The following is a 22,970-nucleotide window of genomic DNA, read 5'->3' on the forward strand; positions in this document are numbered from 1 at the left end:
TTTGTCCGCAGACTGGGATTTCCTCTCCACCCGTTTGTCCGCAGGCTCATGTTCTACTATGGGCTGGATTTTCATGATCTGGCCCCCAATTTCATCCTCAACATCTCGGCGTTTATCGTCGTGTGCAAGGCCTTCCTCCGCATCAGGCCCCACTTCGGCCTATGGCTGAAAACCTTCAATGTCAAACCGAAGGTGGTGGGTGGCCAGCAAGCAGAGTGCGGAGGCGCCATGGTGGGCAAGATGCCTAATGTCACCTGGCTCGAGGGAACCTACGTGGATACCATTAAGGGGTGGCAATCGGGGTGGTTCTACATCACCGAGCCGCGCGACTCCAACTAGGTGGCGGCCCCCAAATTTTGATCCGGAATCCCCACGCGACTCGCCTCCTGGAAAAAGAAGGGCCTGTCCTGGGGTTCCGCGGTAGAGCTGACCGGACTCCAGACCTGCATCCAGAACATGACGAACAAGAAAATCAAGCTCGTCAACGTGGTCCAAGTTATGCTCTTCCGTCGGATCCTTCCATGCCAACGACGGGCATTTGTTTTGTGGGAGTTCGACTCGGCCAAGCACCAGACGCTACGAGAGCTCTATGACACGACACACGAGGATGTCTGGAGGGTGCTATTCAAGGGCGCCGAGATGCCTCCCTCCCTTACCGAGGACCGCGGACTCAGCGCAAAGCGCCGCACCCATTCGGTAGGCTTTTATATCTCTCAGGGTATTTATTCGCCCTGGTTTAGTTACGTGCTGGATCTAAGCTTTCATGTCATTAATAGGACTGGATAGAGACAGCGGAGCAGCTTGATTGCCCAGCCCCCCTGCCCGAAGATCCTGCAGACGCTCTTCTAACGAAGATGCTGACTCCGGCACCTTACGACTCCGACGCAAGGTTACATCAGGCTCATCGTCTGATGACTCCGACGCGCACTACTCCCACGGAAATGAGGAGGAGGAGAAAGGCTCTCCCCTGCCCAGCCGGGGAGACAAGAAAAGGAAGGCCGACCCATCCGGGGAGGCCGAAGGGTCCAAGAAGAGAAAGACCCTCCCTCCGGACTATGCCACGACGGCCGCAGACAGTGGCGACGAGTGGCTACCCAGGGACAAGCCCCTGGCGAAGTCGTAAGTGTCCGGACACCGTAGTGCTTCATGGTATGTTTTATTGTACTGCCTTTCCTCATGCCGAACATGATTATGCAGTCCGTCCCGAGCTCATCTCGACGTACCCTCGTCGAGCGGCTCTTTAGACTCGCCGGATATGAACATCTGTTCTCCTCCGACGGCTTCCACCCCTCGCCCTACGGACAACGCCGAGGTGTTGTCTCAAAAGGCACCGAGCCAAGTGGAGGTGATCCTGGGGGCGCCTCACGGCGACCTCCTGGACCCTGGGTACCAAGGGAGCGAGGCTCCTACGGGCTTTGAGTTCGGGCCCCAGCCGGACACTGCGTCGGAACCTTCGATGGTTCCGGACTCCGGCAGGTGGTCCCCCATTAAAGGGGCCAACCATCCGTGTCGGTGTCCTTTGTCCATCCAAAGGCACCGGACACCCTGCTGGAAGCGCTTCGCAGCACTGCGATCACAAAAGAGCACCGCACTATCATGAGTGCGGTGGTCGAGAAGGTTCAGTCCGCCAAAAACGAACTGACCGAAGCTTGCGCCGTCCTCCTGACAGACTTCGAGGTAAGCATTCAAAATATAAGAAAATATTACCGCATAGATAGTAGCCCCTGATGCTCTGTTCGGCGTTCATAAAGAAAAGCCGAATAGAGGATCAAATGATAACTCAGGAGTCTAATTAGAGTATGTCTATGTGTATGAGCAGGCTTCACTGCTGGCCACTGCTGCACGTACTATGGAGGTCTCTGTGCTGAAGCAGGCCCTGAAGCGGTCCGAGGACGAGCTCAGCCTCACCAAGGGGCAGCTCGAAGAGAGCAAATATAAGATATACCGCCATCTATATAGTTAAAAAGAAGTTCGGGTGTAAAGTAATAGGATCATCATGGATTTGTCAAGGGCCACGACCGAGGTGGAGACCCTGAGGAAGGCGGTGTCCGAGGCCGAAGACACAGCGGCCAAAGAACGCATGGAACGGGAGAAACAAGAAGCCCGAGTAGGCAAGGTGCAGCAAGAGCTCGAGGCTCTCGCCAAAAAGAACGAGTCCTTGGAGCTTGACTCCAAGACGCGAGAGTCCGAGCTTGCGCAGGCGCTTGAAAGCGTCCGGAGCACCAAGGCCGAAGCCCACAAGGCCCTCCGGGAGATTGACGCGGCGAAGAAGATAGCAGTGGGTAAGGCATTCAATATGCAAAGCAAGCATGTGAAGGAGACTTTCCTTTTTCTTACCCGAGTTCGGAGCTCTCCAGGAGCGTTTGTAGATCTTCCCCGCAGTGTACTGGATGCCGTGGAATTTTACCGGGCTGAGGAGGGGAGCTCAGTGGAGAAGTTGTTCTGGTCTCAGTATACTGGGACCGAACACCCCGTGTCCTTGAGCGACCAGCTGAAGCAGTTGGTCGAACTTCACAAGGCTGTCGAACAGGCCATGATGGGCCTTATAATCCGGATGTGCCCTGGCGAGCCCCTGGCCGGCAGCTACTTCAGTCTGGTGAGGCGGCTTGTAGAAGCCTGCCCACGGCTTGAAGTCATCAAGTGGTCCGTCTGCATCGAAGGTGCACGCAGGGCTTTTGCCAGGGCGAAGGTGCACTGGGCGAAGCTGGACGCCGTGAAGCCGGTGAAGGAGGGGCCGCCGGAGGGCAAGGAGCATCGCTGCCCCGATAATTACTATGAGAGCGTCCTGAAGGGTTCCCGCTTAGTGGCAGATGAGTGTGCCAAGGATGTAATTTTTGAATGAACATGCCCATGTGATCCTGTAATATGAAACGAGTTCTTTTGCGCCATGCGACGCTTTCTTAATTTAAAATATTACCTTCTGTGCGGCCGTTTTTATAAAATCTGAGAGTTGGCCAATCGTCGGCTTCTACCCCCATGTAACTAGTACTGGGGTGTTCGGGGTAAATCTGAACACTCTTTACCCCAATTTTGGGTCCTTCCAGGGAGGTGTTCAGTGCAACGAACCAAGCAATCGGACTATAATGCTTTATCACTCTCACTTAGCCATAGAAGTCTATAATTTTAAATTTTTGGCGAAGCCCCTGGTATTCGGAGGGCCGAATTTGGGGCGCTATACACGCCTAAGCCGGACAAGGCCGACTCCTCGCCCGAAGCGGAAAATGTCTTTAAGGACTTGAGACCTCTCGAACAGTGACCAGTCTCTCGCCTTATCATGACAGTCAGTTTTTGGCTTTCTCTACTGAGGTGCTCCTCCGGAAGAACCAAGACACAATCGCAGTAGTTCTCCCACCGCTACCTTAGCCGATATAGCGGAACGTAAGGTACCAAATCATTACAATGTAATCAAGATTGTTGACTCTAGAGCAAGTGGGAGACTGAAGGAAATATGCCCTAGAGGCAATAATAAATTTGTTATTTATATTTCCTTATATCATGATAGATGTTTATTATTCATGCTAAAATTGTATTAACCGTAAACTTAGTACATGTGTGAATACATAGACAAACAGAGTGTCACAAGTTTGCCTCTACATGACTAGCTCGTTGAATCAATGATGGTTATGTTTCCTAACCATAGACATGAGTTTTCATTTGATTAAACGGGATCACATCATTAGAGAATGATGTGATTAACTTGACCCATCTGTTAGCTTAGCACGATGATCATTTAGTTTGTTGCTATTGCTTTCTCCATAACCATACATGTTCCTATGACTATGACATCATGCAACTCCCGAATACCGGAGGAACACTTTGTGTGCTACCAAACGTCACAACGGAACTGGTTGATTATAAAGGTGCTCTACAGTTGTCTCCGATGGTGTTTGTTGAGTTGGCATGGATCAAGATTAGGATTTTTCACTCCGATTGGTATCTCTGGGCCCTCTCGGTAATGTACATCACAATAAGCCTTGCAAGCAATGTAGCTAATGAGTTAGTTACAGGATGTAGCATTACGGAACGAGTAAAGAGACTTGCCGGTAATGAGATTGAACTAGGTATTGAGATACCGATGATCGAATCTTGGGCAAGTAACATACCGATGACAAAGGGAACAATGTATGTTGTTATGCGGTTTGACCGATAAAGATTTTCGTAGAATATGTAGGAACCAATATGAGCATCCAGGTTCCACTATTGGTTATTGACCGGATATGAGTCTCGGTCATGTCTACATAGTTCTCAAACCCGTAGGGTCCGCACGCTTAACGTTCGGTGAGGATCGGTATTATGAGTTTATGTGTTTTGATGTACCGAAGGTAGTTCAGAGTACCGGATATGATCACGGACATGACGAGGAGTCTCGAAATGGTCGAGACATAAATATCAATATATTGGACAGCTATATTCGGACACCGGAAGTGTTCCGGGTGATTTCGGAGAAAACCGAAGTGCCGGAGGGGTTACCGGAACCCCCCGGGGAAGTATTGGGCCTTAGAGGAGAAAGAGGGAAGCAACCCAGGAGGTGGCGCCCCCCCAAGGGGATTCCGAATAGGACTAGAGGAGGGGGACACAGCCCCTCTTTCCCTCTCCCTCTCTTTCCTTCCCCCTTCCTGCTTCCTAGTAGGAATAGGAAAGGATGAATCCTACTCCTACTAGGAGGATTCCTCCTCTCCTTGGGCGCTACTAGGGCCGGCCGACCTCCCCCTTGCTCCTTTATATACGGGGGCAGGGGCACCCTAGAACACACAATTTGATTGTTCCAAGCCATGTGCGGTGCCCCCTTCCACCATAATCCACCTCGGTCATATCGTAGCGGTGCTTAGGCGAAGCCCTAATCTGGTAGCAACATCATCACCGTCATCACGCCGTCATGCTAATGAAGCTCTCCCTCCAAGCTCTACTAGATCGTGAGTTCGCGGAACATCACCGAGCCAAACATGTGCAGATCGCGAAGGTGCCGTACCTTCGGTGCTGGGATCGGTCGATCATGAAGACGTACGACTACATCAACCGCGTTGTCATAACGCTTCCGCTTACGGTCTATGAGGGTACGTAGACAACACTCTTCCCTCTCGTTGCTATGCATCACCATGATCTTGCGTGTGCCTAGGAATTTTTCTGAAATTACTACGTTACCCAACAAGGCTACTGTCGCTAGAGAATAACAGGAGGTGTGGGTGAGTAGAGGGATGGCATGGTCAGCGCTGGCATCACAACCGGCCAAGGGAGGAAGGAGCTGGCAGTCCAGTCGGTGCTGGTTTCGGCGGATGGAGCAAGAAGATCTGTGATTGAAGAAGTAGCGTGACCGTTGGATGTTAATCCAATGGTGGCTGGTCCTAGAATTGTTTGTTGACTAGGTTAACAATGTCCTGTGTACGTGTCAACTTCGTAGGCCCACAAGTCAGCCTCTGAATCTGGTGGGTATAAGCTATTAGGGGGAGGAATCATTTTTATTGAGCGTAATAAGGAGGCACTTCCTTTCGTGCAAAGATGTTGCTCGTGGGTCCCAGCTGCCTTGGGGTGGGGAACTTTTTTTCACGTAATAAGAATGAACATCCTTGCGTGCGAATATTGTAGCTTGTGGGTCCAACCTATCAGGGGGGAATCATTTATTCCCGCATAATAAGCAGGCACTAGCTTGCATGCGAAGATGTAGCTGGTACTTCCCAGCGGTTAGACATTGGACGTACTCCATGTTGGCTCTCGTTGTTGACCACGCATCATCGAGAGGACTACGGAGGTGGACGACGCCGAGCCCTAAGATGGGAACGATCTGGAGTCGTGGAACAAGGGGCACTGGAGTCCCTGGCGGAGGGGAGTACGAGGGACTAGTGAGGCTGCTAGGTGAGGCTGCCATCGCCGGAGAATATCATAAGGTGTGGGTGAGTACAGGCATGACCTGGCCATCATTGGGAGTAGGGTGGGGCGGCGAGGCTTGCGCGGAAGCACAACCAGCCATGGGAGGTAGATGCAGGCACTCAAGCCTGCGATGATTTTGGTGGTTGGAGCAAGAGCAACTAGATCAGAGATTGAAGAAGCAGGATCACTGTTGGATGTCAATCCAACGACTACAGATGTCAGAATAATTTGTTGACGTTTTGTTTTAGACCATTACATTGTTTTGTTCACTAAATGGACAACGCCCTGCGAAGGCTTCATCTATTGGGACAACAAAGTCTGCTTTGAAAGTTGTTGCGGAATGCAACCCACTTATTTAGGTTTTACAGCCCATTTCATTTTGTTTGCCAATAATCTATTTCCTGGGCTTTGACTCAAAAAATAATGTATTTCCTAGGCTGGGTAAAAATAATAACAATCGATTCACAATTTATGAAAATTTATAGCGCAATTGATTATTTATTCGAATACACCTATTTATTGGGCTGGGTGGAAAAAAATATTGCGTACATGCAGCCCATTTTTCATTTCTGATAATTTACAAGCCATTTGATTTTAGTACAAATGGTCTGGACTGAGCATTTTGTATAAAAAATAATATTGAGATAGGAATATTATTAAAAAAAGTTAAGTTGGGCTTGGTAATTTTATTTTATAAAAAATGAACTCAGATATGCATTTTATTAAATGAAACATAGTCTAGGTTGCGCTTATTTTAGGATCTTGTGCACAACTGTCAGCCTAGTTGCATTGCTGATGTTCAACAAAAAAGGCCTGTGTAGTACAGTACAACTTTACATACCTACTCAGCCCACATTCAACGATGCCTGAAAAGGCCCAAACAAGGCTTAGGTAGAAATTTTTGAAGTCACTAAGCTCAATTAATAACTTAATAAAAAAGTTAGAGTACAGTGGAACCTAATTAAAAGTTGTCATAAGCGAAGAAATAATTCAACGGGTCCCAGTTGTGTGTGTGTGAGAGATAGAGAGTGAGAGAGAGAGAGACCCATCAGCCCATGCTCGTAAATACATCTTTCAGCAATATGCATTGCTGATGCTCACTAAAAACTTATATAGTTGACACAATCATATAGAAAATCATAGCACATTGAACTTGCATACAAATATTTCACGCAGGTGCCATAATCAGGGTGGAAGTAGTGGATCACTATGTTGAAACCAATGAACTCGTACATAACCGTTCATCGTCTTTATCAATGACGGGGAAATATCTTGAATGTTGTGCAAAGAAAACAGACAGACAACACAATAAGTTCTGCTAGCACCTTAAGTTGATGTACACCCCTTTCTAAAAAAAGTTTAGGTACAAAAATAGAACAGGTCACAATCAAATGTACTAGCACATCAGTGTGTCACACTAATAGCTCGGATTTAACTTGTATCTGAGAAGATTCAGTTGTTACCTCAAATTAGATCACATCCAGGCAGCCAACCCTGCTTCTTCTTCCAAAGAAGTAGTGGCCTCCGCCGCATGATGCAGTAGGCCCTGTGCCATCCATCATTTTGAGCAACACGGGTGTCGGTTTTATATCTGGCATATCTCGTAGTAGGAGTACTAAGCTAGGCATCTTGGAGCGATGGTAACACGGACAAAAGATTTTACCTAGGTCTAGGCTCTCTCAAAGAGATAATACCCTACGTCCTAATTTTGATTGTATTCATATGGAGGATAGTACAATGTACATTGTTCTAATGAATATGAGTTCATCAATTGACTAGCCTGGCCTCGGTTTATATAATATATCGAAGGCTTAGGGTTAAGGAGAGTCCTTGTCTTGTGCGCCAAGTCTTGTGGAAACCTCCTTGTATGCGTCATCGGCTGCGCAAAGTGGCCCATGAGTGAACCGCCATGGGGGTCCTCAGCCCGATCCATCTGATCGGGGGACGACGTGCAGCCTAGTCCAGGACACCGTCAGTAGCCCCCTGAACCGGTCTTCAATTAAGTTGGGGACGCTCCTCATTTCATCCGAATATTTTTTTCGTCTTCGGTGGTCGGTCTTGAAAAATGGTTCAACAAATCTTCTCATCTTCGATCTTGAGGATTGCTGAAGTGAATCCGAAGAATTTACACGTCGGGTATCCGAGGAGCCCCTTTAGGTTCTCGGCCTTTATCAATGCCTTGATATTTTTACGCCACACCTCGGGCTTGAAGTGTTTCCCGTGCGGCGGTGTCCTCTCGCGTCCGAGCTCCAATGCCAGATTGCATCTGTGGTGTCTTTTTGCAGCAGAGCTCCAACACCGGACTACATTCGAGGTATCTTTTTGCAGCCGAGCTCCAACGCCGGACCACATCCATGCTCCAACGCCGGACCGCATCCATGCTCCAACGCCGGACTGTATCCGAGCTCCAACACTGGACCATATCCGAGCTCCAACGCTAGACCGTATCTGAGGTGTCATAGATCACCTTGGTTTTAAAAAGCTTGAAGGAGCACAACCGAGCTTAATGCCAGATAAGCTCCAGACGGTACCAATTGTTGTCCGAAGACGCGTTTGCCCATAGCTCGATCAAGACGAACACTGAGCACTTTGAATTTTCTGCATTGAATAGGCAATGCAGTAGCCCCCGAGCCACTGGTCGGGTGGCAACACTAGATCAGGGGATCAATGTGCCCCTTTAATATTTGTAAATGATGAGCACGAAGCCTAGTAGCCCCCGTAGCCTTAATGTGCTTATAGGTGGCTGAATTAAGGGTTGATATCCATTTGACAAAAAATATTCCGGCTGCTCGGCTGTCTCAACAAGACTGTGCCCTCGACTTTTTAATAGAAGAATTCAAGTAAATGAAATTTGTCCAGTATGTGTAATGATTCTGTGTACCAAAGTACTTTATATCATTAATGCTCGGATCCACATTGTACAAAAAATTTTGACCGACCATCGGCTTCAACCTCCTCGGCCAGTAGCTGAGGAGTGTTTTCCTACTTTATAAAGCCGTTATAATGGCATAGATTTATGGGAAACAAGGCAATCCGGTCATATCACTACTACAAAAACAGCTATAGCCAATATGGACACTAATGACACACTATACATGTGGTGCGCCATTACTAAATACTAATGGTGCACCATGTGTTGGTGCGCCATTAGTATGCAAATACTAATGGCGTACCACATCCATGGTGTGCCATTAGTAAACATAATTTTTTTTTTAATTTTTTCAAAACTACTAATGGCGCACTGTGGGAGTGGTGCGCCATTACTAGTTGAACTAGTAATGGCGCACCATCTCACGGTGCACCATTAGTAATTTGGCCCAAACATTCCCCCGAATGCAGCCCCCCCCCCCGGACCGCCTTTTCAGTTTCAAAAAAATAAATGAAAATGATAGAAATGTCAATAAAATAAAAGAAAATAAGATTCCCATGTGATATGTGGTCTAGTTGTTAGCAAAATTTACAAACATGAATTTTTGACTTTTTTGCAAAATCTCTCGAGAATTTGTAAAAATGGGCATAACTTTTGCATACGAACTCGGATGAAAAAGTTTTTTATATGAAAAATCATCTGCCCCGTTAAACATTTTCAAAATCCTCAAAAACCTAACAAAAAAAAAGATACATGCCTTTTAAGATCTGGAGAGGCAAAAAAATTAAAAAAAAATCAAACTTACTAATGGCGCACCTGCCCATGGTGCGCCATTACTATCTTCCCGCCTTCAAAATTCAAAATAAATAAAAAAATTGTAATGGTGGACCTGGCCACAGTGCGCCATTACTATGTCGTATATATGGCTGGGCGTGTCCTCTCCTCCTTACCTCTTCATTCTTCTCCTCCACTCCACCTCTCCTCCACTCCATCTCCTCCACTCCTCCACTCCATCTTCCCTTCTCTCCTCCACCATACTACCCTCTTCCTCTCCGGCGACCTCCCCCTGCTCCTCTTCGGCGAGCTCCTCCTTCCTCCTCTCCGGCGACCTCCTCCTTCCTCCTCTCCGGCGACCTCCTCCTCCCTCCTCTCCTCTCCTCCCCTCCCCTCACGGTTTCTCCTTCCTCCTCTCCGGTGAGCTCTTCCTCCCTCCTCTCCGGTGAGCTCCTCCTCCCTCATCTCCGATGAGCTCCTCCTCCCTCCTCTCCGGTGCGCTCCTCCTCCCTCCTCTCCTCCCATCCCCTCATGGTTTCTCCTTCCTCCTCTCCGATGCTCCGGTGAACTCCTCTCCGGCGACCTCCTCCTCCTCTCCGGCGATGTAGGCAAGCGCCTCTCCCATCACCTCCTCCTCCTCCTCTCCGGCGAACTCCTCTCCGGCAAAAGAACACGACAAAAGAACGTACAAGATCCAAAAACCGGAAAAAAATTTGAAATAATATCGTGCAAAAAACGAGCAAAAAATGGGCAAAAAAATCGCGATCCAGATCCAAATTCAAAATTCAAAAATAGCAATGGCGCACGGTGGGGGTTAGACGGTGCGCCACTACTATTTTCCCGCCTTCAAAATTCAAAAATACTAATGGCGCACCGTGGTCTATACTAATGGCGCACTAGTGGCCTATACTAATGGTGCACCGTGGCCTATACTAATGACGCACCAGTGGTGCGCCATTAGTATACCAGATACTAATGGCGCACCACTGGTGCGCCATTAGTAAAAAATACTAGTGGTGTGGTACTAGTGGCGCACCAGTAGTGCGCCATTAGTAGGCAAAACTGGTGCGCCACTAGTAGGCCTTTTCCTAGTAGTGTATGGTTTTATGAACAAAGGTATGCAAAGAGATATGCTATATTACTATTAACGTAATAAACATATTCCAAATAAAATAGTCCCGCTTTCGGTTCCTTTCTTTGGGTTGTCAAGCTGGCCATGATCATGAAAACTCACCTCTAATCAATGTGCGAGGAAAATATTGAGGATTTGGTTTGGGGAAAGTTCCCGAACTCTATGGATTTAATGAACTGAAATTTTCACTTCCATTATTCCCGACCAATTACATTCTTAAGATAGTAGTTTTCCGCTTCACCCAGTCTGAGGTACTAACCTGGATGACCCGGTAGTATCAATCACAGAGGTGTTCCCTTTACCCCCTAACCGAACAATCGGGAACATAGGGCGTAAACACAGGAGCCAGGCAACCCAGCTTGGCCAAAATCTGAAGTCAAATTGATGCATATTTTATTGCTTTATAACAATAATTACGGAAGGCAGCGCACGTGTATTGTATACAAATGCTAAGGATATATATTTATTTTCAATCTATTGCGGCCGTTTATAATCTGAAAGCGGTACATCGTCGGCTTCAACCCCTTAGTAGATGCTACGCAGGGTGTTTCCATACCAACAAGACAACCCTTAGTTGACGCCTCAGTGCCCGGAGGCGGTTGTGTTAGTGGAAACAAGGCAATCAGATATGCAGACTTTATAACTTTCACTTAGTCATAGGAGCTTAAAGTTGGGAGGCCAGCTACTAGCCCCCAGTTAGTGTTCGGCGTCAGCAGAGGTTAAGCAGTTAACACTTCGGCCAATGTTATGAAATGTCTGTTATTTAACACGGGGTGACCTCCATCGATCTATAGTTTAACACAGTCATCGGATCGCTGACCAGTTTACACTTCTTGTGACAGTCAGTTTTCGGCTTTCTCCACTAAGGCACTTGACCAGTCGAACAAGAAGCACAATCCCAGTGATTCTCCCTTTACCCTTAGCTGAATAATCGGGAGCGTAAGGGTATATTGACCAAAGACACAATTCGAAACCGATGCATATAAAGCTATATCCGAGAACATTTGCCGAGGAGTCTATGGAGTACCTTGGCTTCTGGTGGGTTCGGCTTTAGTCGCAGCCCCGCATTGATATTGCCGAAGCTTTGTAGGTGTCTGGCGTTGTAATGCGAGACTCATGCTGGAAACACACAAATAGGTTTAAAAGTACCATAAGCTTGGAAAACCAAAAAATTTCCATAAACACTTTACATCCGAACTAAATCAAGTTTTTGGTGCCGATCCAAAAAATTGGTCTTAAAATAAACTTTCCTTCTGTCGTGCTTTAACATGACACATCCGATCTCTAAACTTCAAATAGGCCAGCCTTCGGCTTTCACCTCCATATCCCGAAGGCGGAGTGCTTCTCAAAGGCCAATTTAGTTAACGAAACTCAAGAGGGTTTAGAGAGAAATCAGGCTATCCGGCTATTGACCAGACACTCGAGTTGGAAAAGGATTGTTTAGAAAAAGACTCTGCAACAAATTACTTTTTTATAAAATAGCTTATATAGATTTAAGAGCTCCCACTTAACCTAGGCAGAGAAAGTTGTTTTTAGAAGACACCATTTTAGACAAGCAGGTCTTTCTTTTAAACACAAATATAATTCTTGGTCGAACCGAATAGAAATTGAAAATTGAAAAAGTTGAGCATTAAAGCGACTTAGCTGGTCAATGTGTTCGGTCTCGATGACGCGGCCCGAGCTTACGGCGGCACGAGGTCCCAGCCCCCAAGCCGGTCCTGAGGTGGCCGAACAAAGATCTCGGCACTCTGAAGTGGCGACCCAACAGGGCCGCTATGGAGTGGTGGAGGCTGCGGTCCAGCTGAGGAGAGAAAGTAGGTCGGCAGGGTGACACCGAGGTCCCAAGAGTAGATTGATCAAGCGATGGTAATGGCTCCGGCCCAGCCGAGGTGACGCGCCAAGGTGGCAATACAACTTGGTTGATGGAGGCGGGACGACAACATCGGCACGCTGAGGCGACCGCGTGACACAGTCGAAGCCGATTACCTGCACACATGAAATAGTGCAAGCCAAAGATAATAGAAAAAATTACTTACATAATTAAGTTGACGTAAAGTAAATGAAATAAATATAGCCTGACGCCAGGGTCTACGAAGATGGAGGAGGGACGACGTATTTTTTTATAAGACAGACCCGGTAGTAGATACAGCGTCTGTCAGTATGCGAACAAAAAATCCACATGCAGGTGCTGATGAAACGCTAGTGCAAAGCTAGTTTGCACTCTTCGTTAACTAGCAAAATTGTCCATGCGTTGCAACGGGAGAAAAGACCATCTGTTCTAACCCAATAAATTAAATCGGTTACATTGCAGTAATTTATATACCAGAAAAGGTGTAATCAAAAGGATAATTTATAAGGTGGGACGCGAAACATATTTTTTGAGTCTGCAATGTGTGCCCTAGCTTGTCAGTTTGGATTCAATTCTTCCATATCTTTCCCTAATAATAAAACTTCTTTTGTTGAGATAAGTATAAATCTTAGGCCCTACATTAAAAGTTTCAACATTTTCCATGCACCCTACCCATTTATTTTCCATCCTTCTCTTTTTCTTCATCTTCTTTCAAATTTCTACTATAAAGCAATTTAGAGAGAGAGAGAGAGAGAGAGAGAGAGAGAGAGCGAGCAGCAGTGCACAACTCATCTGGCCTGCCAAAGGCCCAGCCACATCCACTCCTGATCCCCTGACCTAGCCCAATCCCATTTGCTCAATGAAAAAAGCCCGATCCAATCCACTCTCTCTCGATTCCCCACTCCCCCTCATCTCCTCCACCTCACGCGGCTAGGGGAGAGCCCCGCTCGATCCCTATCTCCCCAACTCCCTCCTCGCATGGAGCCCACATCTATCGTGTCGTCGGACCTTGCCGGCTGGAACCCCCTGCCTCTGCTTGCCCATGCCTTGTGCATCGCGACGTGAGTTGCGCGTCTCATCGCCGCAACCACCATCGCGTTGACCTTCGGCACCAACGTCCTCTCGCCGGCTGCAACTTCGTCCGCGAGCTTTGGGCCTCCTCTATTGCTCCACCGCCTCCCACCTCTGCACCTCGCGGCCACCTCCATGGGGCACTGCTGCAAGCTCTGCCTCGCCTCGGCCATGCCCGCAGGCCAACCGCAGCCAGGCCTACGGCCTTTAAGCCCCCACCCTCTCGATATCCCTCACCTCCCTTATGTCGTAGCGCCGCCTGGGGAGAGAGGAGCACCGTGCCCTTCTCGCGGGCCACCATCCTCGAACCGCTCGACCTCGGCCGCCGTGGTTCCCCTCGTCCTGAGCCATCGGGGCCGAGTAGCTGGGTGTGTCGGGGCTGCCGGGCGCCTGCGAAGGCACGGCCAGGCGACCAGATGACAAGCGAATCATTGAATCGTTTTTTCTCACTTATTTTTGGACTGCGGGTTGTATTGCTAAAAATACAAGGGGATTTTAGCAAAAGCGCGACAATGGTGAGCGGGCGGGCAGAAGCGATAATCACTTTATTATTAGAAAAAGATTTGACATTAAAAACCGTGCTGCAAAAACTAGTACTTTTGCATTAGTACTTCGGCCTATGCATGCAATCGAGAAAACCACTAGTGGACCACAACAACCATATCTGCCGAATTAAAAAATGAAAGAGTACAAATAATAGAATTAAATAAAGGAAATAGCAAAAATAAAAAGGAAATAATTAATTCCCTCAATGGCCGCTGCCCGTGTCGGAGAGTCCTCGGCTTCGCATGTGCTCTAGAGTTAATAGTACTAGTGGGCTACCCCAGGATTAGATTGATCTGGTAATTTGTGCTAGGCCACCATTGCACCTCGGAGTAGCGTTTCGATTTTCTTGATTTGACTTCCCGCAGTGTATCACGGCTGCCTGATCTCTAGCGAGGCAGGGTGGCTGCTGCATGACGCATGCACACCTGGCAGAGGCCTCGGATCGCCTAGAATATTATGATCGATCAGTGGCGCTCGAGATTAAAACTGATCTGCAAACAAATACCGCAAGACTACAAATTGCAAAACAAATCTATGTAGGAAGAATAGATTGAATTGAAATCATAACACCTGATTTATGACGTCGATCCATGATGACACCTAGCAGGCTTTCAATGAAAGCATCAATGTCGGTTCTATATCCGGTATATCTCATAGTGGGGGTCCTAAGCTAGGCATCTTGAAGCGATGGTGACACGGACACATGATTTTACCCAGGTTCAGGTTCTCTCGAAGAGAGAATACCCTACGTCATGCTTTTGATTGTATTCATATGGAGGATAGTACAGAGTACATGTATTTACCACGAGATTGTCCTAATGAATATGAGTTCATCTATTGACTAGCTTGGCCTTGGTTTATATAATACACCGGAGGCTTAGGGTTTAGGGGAGTCCTTGTGTTCTGTGCCAAGTCTTGTGGAAACCTCCATGTATGTGTCATGGGCCGCCTGAAGTGGCCCATGAGTGAACCGCAATGGGGTCCTCGGCCCGATCCACCTGATCAGGGGATGACGCGTTGAGTACCCCCTAGTCCAGGACACCATATATAGAGTTCCCCGTATGCACATTTACTTCCCCAATGTATGGTTTGATGAAACCAATAGTGTGATGCATGTTTTTACATCATGAAAATGAGGAAATTAATATGGCTATTGATACACACTCATATTTAGTAGTATATAAATTACTATAAAGTAAGAAGAATATCCATATCTCCCTAACCGTTTAATTATTCAAGGGTACAAATTGGCTGTAATGACATGGTCACAATCGCATGAATTAACTCATTCCAAATATAGCTAATTTATGGCGTCTCTAATACATTGCCATAATTCTTCTCAAACGGGATATGCCAATCATCACAAAAAGTTCAAACAGTGTCATGGCGTTATCATTAACATCAGATGAAAACAACTTACACACGCCGTCCCAGCAATACGTGGTGCCATCTCCTTTGTCAATCGCGTAGGTTATGCCATTGTGTTCAATAGCATCACAGAAGTGTATATCAGCGTTGACGATCCACCGTGAGGTGAGTTGTCTCCAGCTAAAGAAGGCACCGGCGGAAAGATAGGCGAGTCCGTGGTCCAACGAGGCAATTTGCTTGAAGTTTGTGTAATCCGCATATCGTGTGGGCACTTGGCAGATTACAATCTTCTGCAAAACATGGAGCGTCCAACTAATGACATAATCTAGATGACTTGGACCGCGACGGTAAAACCCTATATAATCCAACGTAGGAAGGATAATCTCACGGGAGGTGTGGAAGTTCACGAGCACCAAATTTTTCTAGTCTTCTCTGACGGCAGCCATTCAGTGGGAGTTCATGCCGACCCAGTGCATACCTGCCAAGAAGTTTAGGGTGATGGTGATTGGATGGAAGTCGAGGGGCATGATGTACAGCAACCCAGTACATACCTGTAAAGAAGTTTCGGCTAATGAAGGTCAGATTGAAATGAGGGGCATCATGTACGCCTCCGTATCATGGTGAGCAAATCTTGGAAGACCAGATAGGAGCAAGAAGGGTGTCTTGAAAATATCAGGCCTCGCTTCGACGATGGTCGTGTGCATGTCCCTCAAGCATGCAGCCAGCTGCACGATGCTCAACATATCCGTACACGAACAACAGAGGGCGAGGATGTCACTGGGAGATTGCTCCAGTCATGGCTCATAAGGATGCTGCATGGTTTGCCTTCGTCCATGGTGGAGTTTGGAAGGTGGGGTTTTTCGGTGCTTGATTAACGGGGGAGAAGGCTCTCGGTGCTGGAGCGGCTAGCGAGGGAATAGTGGTACTAGGGGAGGTGAGCGTGGCGAGGGGGCGAGGGGGCACAGTGAGATGATGAAGAGTGACCTCAGGATCTCCGGCTAGATGGAGATGGTGTGGTGCTAGGAGAGAGGGAGACGAGGAGAGGCATGCTATACAACGGCGGTGACAGTGACTACACGGTGCACAAGGTGAGGATGACTTTGGTAACCTGAACACGCCGTCTGGACTAGTGTCACCTCGGGCGCAGGGTCTTGTCACTTCAATGTGGGGACTGTATGAATAATATTTTGACCATCAAGTGAACCACAGTTGTACTACTAATAGTAGTAACATACGGAGTAGTACTATACAACAGAAATAGGTCTCCCCTGCTAGCATGCCTCTGGGTTCACTTCATCCTCCAGGTAGCATCCATATTGCGAGCAGAACCAAATTCTTGTGCATGTAGAAGCGCGAAGAAGGGCTTTTTCTTTTTTAGGATAACTGCATATTCCTTAACCAGAAAAGGTTGTGTCTCGCAGACAAGCACCAATATCAATCCGTACTAGCTAGGACACATTTTTTGTGCAAAGAGATGGATATGTTTGTATATCTATTCGTCCACCCAAGTGGGTTTTGCGTAGGTCCCACCTGTCAGGAGGGGTGCCGAAATAAAAAGGAATCATAAAATGTTTCGCCACGGTGATTCGAAAGAGTGATCTCAACTAACCAGTGGCACATGTAGCGATAGAAGGATGGGCACACACACGGAAACGGACTACTCCTTAGTACACTACCTGCATAGCCTTTTCGTTTTGCAGGTTGGTCTACCTAGCCGTCTAATTAACTGCCTGCATGCCACTTATTCCATTTACTTCTTCATCGGGAACTGATTTTCCTTGGCTTCTTCACCTCTCCTTCATTTGCATTCAAAACCCACTGGATTCACATTGTTTTAACCTCTTCAGATCCACCTGGAGTAATTCTGAAGCCCCTTTAAATAATCAACTTCTTCAGTTAGACTAGCCATCTTAATCCTAATTCTACAAACCATGGCCCTCATGTCCAGCGGTTCCAAATGGCGAAAGAGAACCCTATGCAGGTTTTTAGCATCACACATGTCCTCGACGAGGGCTTGTTGAGCATAGTTGCCACCGCATCGACCACCCTAGGATTGTTCGGGAGTGGATCAACAATGTATCCAACTCCCTCCAAAAGGTGGAGATGAAGGTCTCGGTCTCGATGCAGAGTACACGAAGTATGCCACTGGGAAGATCCAATGCGCCGCCGTCCTTCAGCTGCGCCTCGAAGATGAAGTTTTGGTGTATCACATCATGCACGCGCCCTCCATACCAGGTGAGCTCCACGATTTCATGTCTCGGAAGGACATATACTTCTAAGGGGCATCCATCGAAGGGGACAAAGAGAAGTTGGCGCCGTATAATCTTGACTTGAAAAACATGGCTGACCTACAGACTAGAATTATTGTAGGCGATTGTGATAAAGAAACACCATCCCTATTCGATGTAGCAAATTCTGTGCTCGAAACAAATCTTGAGAAGGGTGACGAGACGCTAGGATTAAGGTTGTCTAGATGGGAGAATTATTCATTGACCTACGAGCGGATAAAATATACTTCCCTCGATGCCCGTGTGAGTTTCGAGATAGCTGCAAGGTCGAAAGAGATTGTTGGGAAGCCGTCTCCCACAGGAAATGAGAAGAAGAAGAAGAAGAAGAAGAAAGAAGAAAGAAGAAAGAAGAAGCTACACCAGCAGTAGTGCATTATAGATGGATGAACTATTTCCTCCCTTGTAAAAATTATATTTCCTCTCTGTGTATACCGATATAGATGAACTATTTCGTTGATGTGCATGTGTTTGGAAGAAGTGTACTCTGTGTACATTGATATAGGTCTGCTTGACTATAATGAACTATTTATCTGCCTAGTTTTCTCTACTACTACTCCTTTGCAGTGATCGGTATGAAATGCATGTGTTAGTAGATATGACAGTTTGTCCATGAAAGTTGAACTATGAGGACCATCACATTTCTACCACTGCCACACGTTGTCGGAGTTCTGGAAACGGGGGTCCCCAGACTTACCTGCCTGCGGCCTGCGGCGTGGCTAAGCCAGCAGGCCGTACGGCCCATCTTCATCAACAAGGCATCCAAGACCCTCGCGAGGGGCCAAGCCTCGCGAGGCGGACGACACAAAACCTCCTCTGGAGTGGCCTAGTCGGGCAGGCTCATGAGGGGCGGAGATAACAAGGCGAGGCAAACCTCATGAGGCTCTCGTGACGTGAGCCATGACGATCGACATCAGGCGGCCGCCAGGCGGGCGCCAGCGCGCGCAGCCTCCTTGTTTGCTCTTTGGTGCTAAGGAGGCCAGCGCAGGCGAGGGGTAATGAGGCATCAGGCAAAGGTTGCCATATCGGTGCAACAAGACCAATATCAGATGGACGGTAAGACGGATGTCATTATGGAACCCAAGACGGTGTCACCACCAGAGCCTTTCACACACGGAGACCACCTTTGTCAGTATAGCTTGTACTAGCTGTCCCCCTTCAAAATTGCCCTCCGTTGTTGGCTCCCTTCCCGCTCAATATTTGGGAAGAGGACCAGGGCCTCAATAAATAGGACTAGCCACCACCATAGGCAAGAGAGAGCCGGAAGATCATCCCCCCACACACAAGTTAGACAAGCACGAGAACGCCTCACTCTGAGGAGGCTGTTCTTCCCCTTGTATTGTTCATCATCAGCCCAAGAGTAAATCCACCACCACCACACTGGAGTAGGGTATTACACCACAACGGTGGCCCGAGACAGTATAAATCATGTGTCTTTCTGTGTTGCGAGTTCGTCGAGTTCGTCCGCGAGATCTTAGCGAGCTAGGGCGTAGATCGGTGGGAGAAAAACACTTCGCACGTACCCCAGTGTTCGAACCTTAAGGGTTTGCCGGAACCCCACATCCGACATTTGGCGCGCCAGGTAGGGGTGCTTCGTAGCTTCCCTTCCATCAGTTCGTCGCTCCGTCGCTCCATCGTCTCCATGGCGGACGCTCGCCGTGCTCGAGCTGAGCGTCGCGCTGCCCTCACCGCCCGCGTTGCTCAGACAGCCCCCATCGGCGGGCCACCTCGTCGTTCTCCGTCTCCCGCCGCCAACGCTGCCACCGGCCCGGTGGGGAACAAGCAGCAAGCGTCTTTGCTGAATCCTCCGGTATGGCAAGACGGCCGCACCGCCACTCCATCGCTGACCCCGGCCGGTTCTTCGTCCCATGCACGCCACGCTCCCATGGAGGCGCGGGCCGCACTCCTCGCTGCAAACGAACTCCTGCAATACTGCCCAGTCGACGACCTCTACGAGGAATGGCTCGACCACGTCGCCAAGCTCGTCCGCGCCGTAGGGGGCTCCCCGGCGCTATCCGTCTATCTGCCTCACCCTCAGCCGGCCACGGGCAATGAGGCCCGATGCGCGCCTCCACCACCCCAGCCCAAGGACGGCGCCTTGGAACCAAGGTTCGCGGCCCCGCGGTGTGATCCGCCACATCCGGTGCCCGCGCGCGAAGAGAGAAGCTGCCAAGAAATCCCTCGGCCGCGAGGAGCTGCACCCGCGCTTCCCGCGTCGCCTCGTCAAGACCGCGCGCCGCCTGCGGTGGCGCCGTGCGGACCTCGTCAAGACCAACCTCCACCTCCGAAGCGGGCCCCAATAACTACGGCCAGCTGTTGCGCCTTCACGCCCGAGCTGCGCAGCGTCGCTTGGCCAGGCAAGTTCAAGCCGGATCTGCCTCCTCGCTACGACGGCACCGCCGACCCCGCGGAGTTCCTACAGCTCTACGAGCTGAGAATCAAAGCAGCCAACGGCGACGAGAAAGTCATGGCAAACTGGTTTCCCATGGCTCTCAAGGACGAGGCCCGCTCCTGGCTCCTGAACCTACAGCACGGCTCGATCTCCTCCTGGGACGAGATGCGCGACCGCTTCGTCGCCAACTTTCAGGGCACTCGCAATCGCCCGCCGACCGCGGGCAACCTATGCCGTATCAAGCAACAGCCAGGGGAGACCCTCCAGAAGTACATCCAGCGCTTCAACAACACCCGCCTCAAGATCCCCAAGGTCACGGATGAGGCCATCATCTTCGCGTTCTCCGATGGCATCCGGGACATCGAGATGAAGGAAGAGCTTGCTATCCACGAGGAGCTCTGCACATCTCAGGAGCTGTTCAACGTGGCGACCAAGTGCGCAAGAGCTGAGGAGGGGCGCCTCTCCCTCCTTGAGCTGCAAGCCGTGGGCACAGAAGAGAAGAAAGCCAAGGCCAAGGACGTGAAGCGCAAGGAAGCAGTGGTGCTAGTAGCGGATCCCGACACCAAACGGGGAAGAGATCAGCCCGAGTCATCCAAGAATAGCCGACCATTCTGCGCCTTCCACAACCTAAACACCCACAACACCAGTGACTGCCAAGAGCTCAGAGCTATACGAGAAGGACGCTACGGTCAACGCCCCGAGCGCAGCGACCGGGGCTACGGCCGTGGAGGAGGACATGGAGGCGGACGCTGGGATGACCATGGCCCATGCCAGGAATGGCGCGACAGGCCTCGTGAGGACCGCTGGAAAGACCATCCTCGCGAGGGGGCCTGGAGGGACCAGCCTCGAGAGGATCGCCCCCAAAGCAACGCCCGTCTTCCCCCGCTGCCGCCACCAAGAAGGAACGATGATTATCATCAGGACGTGGGGGCTGGGGGCTTCCAGGAGCCGCGTGCAATCGCTTGCATCTTGGGCGGCGCCCAGGCCCCAGCCTCTCAGCGCATCCTTAAACGGTTCGCTCGCGAGGTGAACGCGGTGCTCCCCAAGCTTGAGGTCGCGCGCCCGCTCAGGTGGTCCCACTGCGCCATCACTTTCAACTCGGCAGATCAGCTCAAGTGCGCGACCACCACCGGCGTCCTCCCAATGTTGTGTTCCCCAGTCATCAGCAATGTGCAGGTTACCAAGACCCTCATCGACGGCGGTGCAGGGCTCAATGCCCTGTCCGTCGACACATTCGACAACCTCCAAGTGCCTTACGAGCAGCTCTAGCCTACCAAACCTTTCTCAGGAGCGACCGACGGCTCCACCAAACCGATAGGGCAGGTCCGCCTACCTGTCACCGTCGGCACACGCGACAACTACCGCACCGAGCTCATCGACTTTGACGTCGCCCACATCCGCCTGCCGTACAACGCCATCCTTGGGTATCCAGCCCTGGCCAAGTTCATGGCGGTCACCCACCACGGCCATAACATCCTCAAGATGCCTGGAAATGGCGGGGTCATCACGGTCCCATGTGAGGAAAAGGATTCGGTGTGCTCCCTCGAGTGCGCCTTCCAAGCTACAGCAATCGACGACCCCAACAGCAGAAGTGAGGGCCCTCCGGAGGCCATCCCCAAGAAGAGGCAGCTGCGCCGCGTAGGACCTCAGGAGGATGACATCGCGGTGGGAGCCTCGGCAGGATCAGCGTTCGTCCCTAGGGCGCCTCCCTCCATCACATAGGAAGGCGCGCCCAGCGCCCTCCTCGGGCAGGACTCAGGGGCTCTCTTCTGGAGGGCCTCAGGCCTTGCCAACCTCACAAGGGAGGTGCTTGGGCACCACTTGGAGGCGTGCTATGCGGCATGTTTTCCTCATGAGAACACAAGGCAAGGGGTGCCCACCACTCAGGAGTTCATCGCCAAGACCACACAGGAACGGCAAGACGCAAGAGCCATGCGCGGCGACAGCCGCTCACAGGGCGCAGCTCCCCACCCAGGCGAGGGTGCTGAGCTGCGCGTCTGCATCGACATCCCAGGGCTCAACAAGGTCGCGTCTCAGGAGCGCTTCTGTCCTTCGCGTGTGGGCCGTTGCGAGGGCCCGCCACACAGCTACGTTCGCTTGCCCCTCGGCTTGCCGAGCGTGGCGTCGGCCTATCAGCGCAACATGCGTCATGACCTGGCGGCTCAAGAGGCCAGGTACCGCGCCGTCCTGGAGGAAATGGAGACGGTCTTCGGGGAGCCTCCTGAGCCCCCAGAGCCTCCCGAGGCTCAGGGCTCCGGTGGCTCATGCGGAGTCCTTTCTTCGACGCACGCCTTCAGCTGCACCAACTCTGCTTCGCCTACAGAACCAGGTGACATCTTCCAAGCTCGTTTAAGCTGGAAAGGCCCCTTGGGCTACGGCATGTATCCCTTTTGCTCATGTCTTGCATTGCTGGGGGTACCCTTCGGGCTGCATCATCCCGAAGCCGCTCGGGCTGGACCCAGTGGCATGTATCTTCCTGCATTTACGCAAGCTGATTTTGCCTTCCCTGCTTAACCTGTCTATGGTTATCACCTGCTCGATCATCGCCTCCCACGGGGCCTCCTCATAGGCACGGCGCTGGTGCATGGGTCCGTCCCTGCCACGTCGACAAATCTGAGTGGTCGAGCTCTGGCTCGCGGCACACCCCGCGCACGTCACCTCACCAGGCCCTCAGTGCCTTCGCTTCATCCGGAACAACCAGCGGTAGGCAGGTGGCATTAACGGCAAACCATGTTCTTCTTGTGCCTGTTCACAGGGACCCCACGGGGAGGATAGCAGGCGGCGCCGCGTGTATCCTTTTCTCTCATGCACTTCGCTTG

The sequence above is a fragment of the Triticum urartu genome, chromosome 2 (assembly GCF_003073215.2).
Source record: "Triticum urartu cultivar G1812 chromosome 2, Tu2.1, whole genome shotgun sequence".
NCBI lineage: Eukaryota > Viridiplantae > Streptophyta > Magnoliopsida > Poales > Poaceae > Triticum > Triticum urartu.